The following is a 6,477-nucleotide window of genomic DNA, read 5'->3' as shown; positions in this document are numbered from 1 at the left end:
CCTCCTGACATCATTCCTGGCGCCCGCTGAGTGTTTTTAGAAAGTGGGTGGGGCTTTTGTCCAGCAAGGCTTCTGACCACCCACTGGAGATCTGATTGGCTGCGCAGATTTTTTAAAAAAACCTTGTTTCACTAGCAGCTGCCACCACAGCACAAGGATCTTCACTGTGTGATGGAAAGTAAGCTGCAGCAGCCATTTTGTAGCATCCTTTGTGGCTGCACCCACAACACTGTGTCAAAATTCCAAAGGTGCCCACAGGCTTAAAAAGGCTGGGGACCCCGATCTAATGTATCCTTCCTTCCTTACCTGCAGCTTCATACATTCCTCTACTACAGACAATCTGCTGCCTTGAAATGTAGAGGAAACCACTTTGGTGTAGTGGCTAGGAGTGCAGACCTGTGCGCTCTGGGAGAACCGGGTTCGATTCCCCACTCCTCCACATACAGCTGCTGGTGTGACCTTGGGTCAATTACAAGTTCTTTCAGAGCTGTTCTCTCAAGGGCAGTTATCGAGAGAGTTCTCTCAGCCCCACCTACCTCACAGGGTGTCTGTTGTAGGGAGGGGGAGGGAAAGGAGATTGTAAGCCCCTCTGAGACTCCTTTGGGTAGTGAAGGGCGGGTATAAATCCAATCTCCTCCTCCTCTTCTTCTTCTGTCTACCAATGCAAACACTCATCTATCAGTTCTCACAAACCTATACAAAATGATTTCTCTGGCACAGTTCCCGCTATAGCATAATATCTGAGAACACTAGAGCAAAAATGTTTGCCAGAAGGGGACAGTTTGCAAAAACAAGTGTGTGCTGAGATTTAAAAAAATAAATAAATCAAAGTATATTTATTTATTTATTTATTTATTATTTCGACTTCTATACCGCTCAGACCCGAAGGTCTCAGAGCGGTTTACAATCGTGTTGCAAGTGCAAATGCTCCTAATTCTATGGCCACATTGTTTCAGGGGTGGGGGTTTCCTACCAGCACCCGGGTGGGTTCGCTGCTTGCTGCTCGCGGCTCTCCAGCAGTTCACTCGGCCAGTGTATATCTGCAGTTGGTTTCTTCCCCTGGCGTAGATCTTCCGGCGCACGGCCCACAGCAGTCCCGGCTCAGCTCTGCACATATTTGGCTCCGCTGTGCCTGCGCCGCTTGTGCTGCCGTGCGCTTCGCCGACGCCGTCGCTCCACTTCTCCGTCATCGGACGCCGGGCACTGGGTGCTGTTATACTCATCAGCCACCAGGGATCACCGCATCGTGTTGTCGCGCTTGCTGTTCTGCCCTCGCCATCACTGCTGCCGCCGCCGCCATTGCTAGTATTTGTCTGCCGCTGGTATTCGTCTGCCACTGTCATCGCCGAACTCCACCACATCCCCACACGGAGGAGGGTGCCCCCTACCCTTCTAAGGGTAGGTACCCATTTATCTACTTGTACTCTTACTTTTGAACCGCTGGGTGGGCGGGAGCTAGGACTGAGGGCCGGGAGCTCACCCCGGCCGCGATGGGTCTCGAACAGCCACTAGGGTTGTTCTTGATGTTACATGCAAGCGTTGTTATTGCTTGCGCCACCGCTCCCGCAGATTGTTTCTGCCTCTTCATATTTGAGGGATATATTATAAAACGGGCTTGGGGGTGGAAATTCTGCTAACAGCATTGTCCGTCGCAGCTGAACCACAGTTTAAAGGAACCGCAGTCTGTGCAGTTGCCTTATTCTGTGTAGCGCTACCACAAAATGCAACATAAAAGCAATGCACAGAAAAACAGCTATGCTATTCATGCATGTACGTGAATGCAAGAATGAACAAGACTGGGACGACTGCTTTAATGACTTACATTGAACAGAAGGAATTAGTTATTTTTTAATTGTTTGGCGCCACCAAGTGGGAAGTAGCTACACTCCAGCCTACAATAGCATTAGGACAGCCGGCAGTGCTGGGGAGAGGGGGGAAAAAACGCTGAAAGAAAAACACTTTTCGTTTTTGTTGTTACAGCTGCAACTTTGAGGCAATGAAGCAATTTTTTCCTGATGCTGGGGTTGCCTTTCATGCTTTCTTTAATTTCAGGACACGCAAAGGGCTGCGGTTAGCTCGCTTTTCATGAATGTCACCCCTCTTAGTTCAGTCTGGTTCTTCAGCCTGAAACAAAAATAGTGCTTTTCAAATCTGCAAATCATTTTTTTTCTTAAATGTAGTCACCCAGAATGAAAATATGACTCAAGAGGGTACTCACATATGTAGCATAACTGTCTGAAGTGGGGACTCACGGACAATCACGGCTAGTTCTGAAATTAGTGGCAGTTTTTTCTTATCACAGAAGAAGCCACAGAAGAATTCAGAGGTTAATTGACAAATGAGATACATTTTTTTTTTTAAAAAAAAGCTTTTTAGAAATTTTCAAATCTGCACCAGCTCTGAGCTCTCCATCAGTTTGGTGTAGAGCCAGTTTGGTGTAGTGGTTAAGTGCGCGGACTCTAATCTGGAACAACCGGGTTTGATTCCCCACTCCTCCACTTGCACCTGCTGATGTGACCTTGGGTCAGTCGCAAGCTCTGGCACAGCTGTCCTTGAAAAAGAGCAGTTTGTGTCAGAGCTCTCTCAGCCCCACCTACCTCACAGGGTGTCTGTTGTGGGGAGGGGAAGGGGAAGGAGTTTGTAAGCCGCTCTGAGACTCCAAGTGAAGGGCGGGGTATTAATCCAATCTCCTCCTCCTCTCCTCCTCCTCTCCACTAATAAACGTACGTGGATTTTCTTCATCAAAATTACCTTCTGTAAGTGTAAAGTGATGGCTTGGGACAGCACCTCACTCAGACATGATAGTATCTTTTCCCACCTCATGCTAGCCCGATCCCGTCAGATCTTGTAAGCTAAGCAGGGCTAGCCTTGGCTAGTATTTGGAAGGACAACCTCCAAGGTGTACCAGGGCAGATGCAGAGGCAGGCAATGGCAAACCACCTCTGAAACATCTTTTGCCTTAAAAACAAGTCTAGATTGCCACCTAGTGGTGCGTAGCACTAAAGAACTAGACTCTCCGGCTGCCAGACAATCTTACAATCACCTGGCTAGTCTACACACAATGCCATATGATACTTAATCTTCTCCTACCATAGGTAACTGCAGGAAGGAATGGGTACAGAGTTCGACCAAAATAACTTTCTCTCTCCAAGCCACTACAATGCAAAATCAAAAAGATGCATGCAGCCTACTTCTTTGGTCATGGGAGTTTTATTCTACTCTTTTCCGGAGCATTGCAAAGGGTCTGGGAGCCAATGTGGTGCAGTAGAGAGAGTGGCGGACTAGGACCCTCGGCGACCTGGGTTCAAATCCCCACTTCTAGCATGGAAGGTCGCTGGGTGACCTCGGGCTCGTCACAAACTTTCAGCTTGGCCTACCCCACGTTGTTGTTGTGAGAAAATGGAGGATGGAGGATGATGCTTTAAGCCGGTTTTTTGGTAAGTATTTTGTGCCTGGAGTATTTCGTGTGTGTATGCCTGGAAGTCATGGTTGAATTCTGGCAACCCTAAGTGGAGCTTGGACATTTCAAAGAGATCACAGAATTATAGAATGTTAGAGTTGGAAGGAACCTTGCAGGTCATCTAGTCCAACCGCCCTGCACTCTGCAGGAGCACAGCCGAAAGATAGCCCTACAACATACCCAAAAGATGGTCGTCCAGCCTCCACTTGAAAACGTCCAGCGAAGGAGCATCCACCACCTCCCGAGGTAGCTTGTTCCACTGCTCTACCACTCTTACAGTTAGGAAGTTTCTCCTGATATTTAGCCGGTAACAACTCCCTTGTAGTCAGTTTGGTGTAGTGGTTAAGTGTGCGGACTCTAATCTGGGAGAACCGGGTTTGAGTCCCCACTCCTCCACTTGCCCCTGCTAATGTGACCTTGGGTCAGTCACAAGCTCTGGCACAGCTGTCCTTGAAAAAGAGCAGTTTGTGTCAGAGTTCTCTCAGCCCCACCCACCTCACAGGGTGTCTGTTGCGGGGAGGGGAAGGGAAAGGAGTTGTAAGCCGCTCTGAGACTCCAAGTGAAGGGCGGGGTATAAATCCAATCTCTTCTTCTTCTTCTTCTTGTAATTTCTACCCCTTAGATCTAGTCTTGCAATCCGGAGCAAGAGAGAATAGATCTGCTCCATCTTCTACATGACAGCCCTTCAAATATTTGAAGACTGCAATCATGTCCCCTCTAAGCCTTCTCTTTCCAGGCTAAACATACCCAACTCTTTCAGCCTTTCCTCATAAGACTTGGATTCCAACCCTCTCACCAACCTGGTTGCCCTCTTCTGGACACGCTCGAGCTTGTCAACATCCTTCCTAAAATGTGGCGCCCAAAACTGGACACAGGACTCCAGGTGAGGCCTGACCATAGCAGAATACAGCGGAACGACCACCTCCCGTGATCTGGACACAATGCTTGTGTTAATGCATCCTAAGATTACATTAGCTTTCTTCGCAGCCACATCGCACTGCAGGCTCACGTTTAGCTTGTGATCAACCAGAACACCTAGAGCCCTTTCACATGAGATGGCTTCCTATTCCCTGCCTCTGCATCTCAGCCCTGGTATTCCTTGGAGGTCTCTCTTCCAAGGACTTGCCAGGGTCGACCCTGCTTAACTTTTGAGATCTGTGGATATAGGGTATGTTTTAAGTAGCTCTGGGTCCCAACTGTGGGGAGAAAAGTGGGCTAGAAATAAACAAATAAATGCAATGCAAATCCCAGCATCCTGAGGCACCCTGCAGGCCTGACAAGCTAAGTTCATAAGGCAAAGTGAGCCACTGGGTTGCAACCAACCCATGGTGACCCCGTGGACTTTCGCCTCATGGGGTTTTTCAAGGCAAGAGATGAGCACAGGCAGTTCGCCATCGCCTTCCTTTGCATAGCAAACCCTGGTCCTTCCTTGACAGTCGCCCATCCAAGTACTAACACTGCTTAGCTTCTGAGATCTGAGGAGATCCGGTTAGCCTAGGCCAGGGGTGTCGAACATGCAGCCCGGGGGCCGGATCAGGCCCCCGGAGGGCTTCTCTCAGGCCTGCAGCGGAACTGGCTGTCTTCTGCTTCTTCTTCCAGTTCTGCTGCTGCTCCTGCGTCATTGTAGGTTTGCAGCTTACAGACAAACATCTGAACAGCATACTCAGGATTGCGACAGCACAGGCATTTTGATGCAATAATTCAGAGCAAAGGGTGTCAGTTATCAGACACTGTTAAATAAACCAAATATTGCAAGAGCGCTAATGTTTTAAGCATGTTTTTATTTTAAGTTTTTTAAAAAAACCTTTGTGTTTTGTGTCCTTTATAAAGTTTATATCTCCGCTACCTGGCATTACGTTTTATGACACACGTGGCCCGGCCCAACAAGCTCTCATGTATGTCAGATCTGGCCCTCATAACAAATGAGTTCGACGCCCCTGGCCTAGGCCATCCAGCTCAGGACAAATAACTGTGTACCATCAAGACACAACCGATTCACGGCAACCCCTCACAGGGTTTTCAGGGCAGGAGATGAGCAGAGGTGGTTTTGCCTTCCTCTCCACACCAGGCCCCCGTCTTTCTTGGTGGTCTGCCACCCAAGTACCAACCCTGCCTACTTTCTGAGGTCTGGCAAGACCAGACTAGTCTGGGCTATTAAGACGGCTATGGTAAGTTCATTGCAGTCCCTGAAAACATCACCATCCCAAGCAACAGGAGATGCAAGTGAGACCCAAAAAGCTAAGCCAGCACCCCACACGAAATGGGGTGGACAAGACCTAAGCAATGCTCCCTCTAAGCTGTGGAGTCCTGTGAGCAAAAATTCTGCTTTGTGAGCTGCTGGCATCAAAGTTGTGAGCGAGCGATATGGCTACTGCCTAAATTAGTTCGGTCTGGAGCCGTCCTTCCTGAGCTAAGACAAAAATGTGTGAGGCGGAGGCTAAAAAACTGTGAGCTAGCTCACCCTGACTTAGCTTAGAGGGAACACTGGACCTAAGAGCAGGAGTAAATAACGCTGGGGAGTCCAGCGGACAGGTGTCTCTAAGGCAGCTTTTCAGATATGCTGAAACAAAAGAAGTCTGAAAGCTGCAGGCAAAACAGCTTGCAACAAGAGACTCTCTCCGGTGCTGCTGGGTTCGAGTCCAGCCGTTCTACTGAAGACCAACACTTTGAAAACCATCCCTGCACAAAAGCTCAAAAGCATACAAGCTTAAGAGGCTTTGAAACATAATTTAAAAAAACAAACTTTGGGGGAACCCATCCGGCCAGGCAAGCCTCGTCTCTCCCATGCACAGCGCCAGCCCTAGAGATGTGAAGGCCCGGAAAAAACCCGGAAAAATTCGGAAAAAACCCGGGTTTTTCCCATTTTTTTCCTGAAGCATTTTTTGTTTTTTTCCGAAAAATTGAAAAAAGAAAAGAAAAAAAATTGATTATGGAATGTTTTATTTTAACATGATGGATAAAATATTTAAGACAAGGTGTTCAAATATTTTCCAAACCATTTCATATATATATATATA

This window comes from Gekko japonicus, unplaced genomic scaffold (genome assembly GCF_001447785.1).
Source record: "Gekko japonicus isolate JY-2015 unplaced genomic scaffold, Gekko_japonicus_V1.1 scaffold220, whole genome shotgun sequence".
Classification (NCBI taxonomy): Eukaryota; Metazoa; Chordata; class Lepidosauria; order Squamata; family Gekkonidae; genus Gekko; species Gekko japonicus.
The sequence above is the reverse complement of the archived record's forward strand: the minus strand, read 5'-3'. Positions refer to the sequence as shown.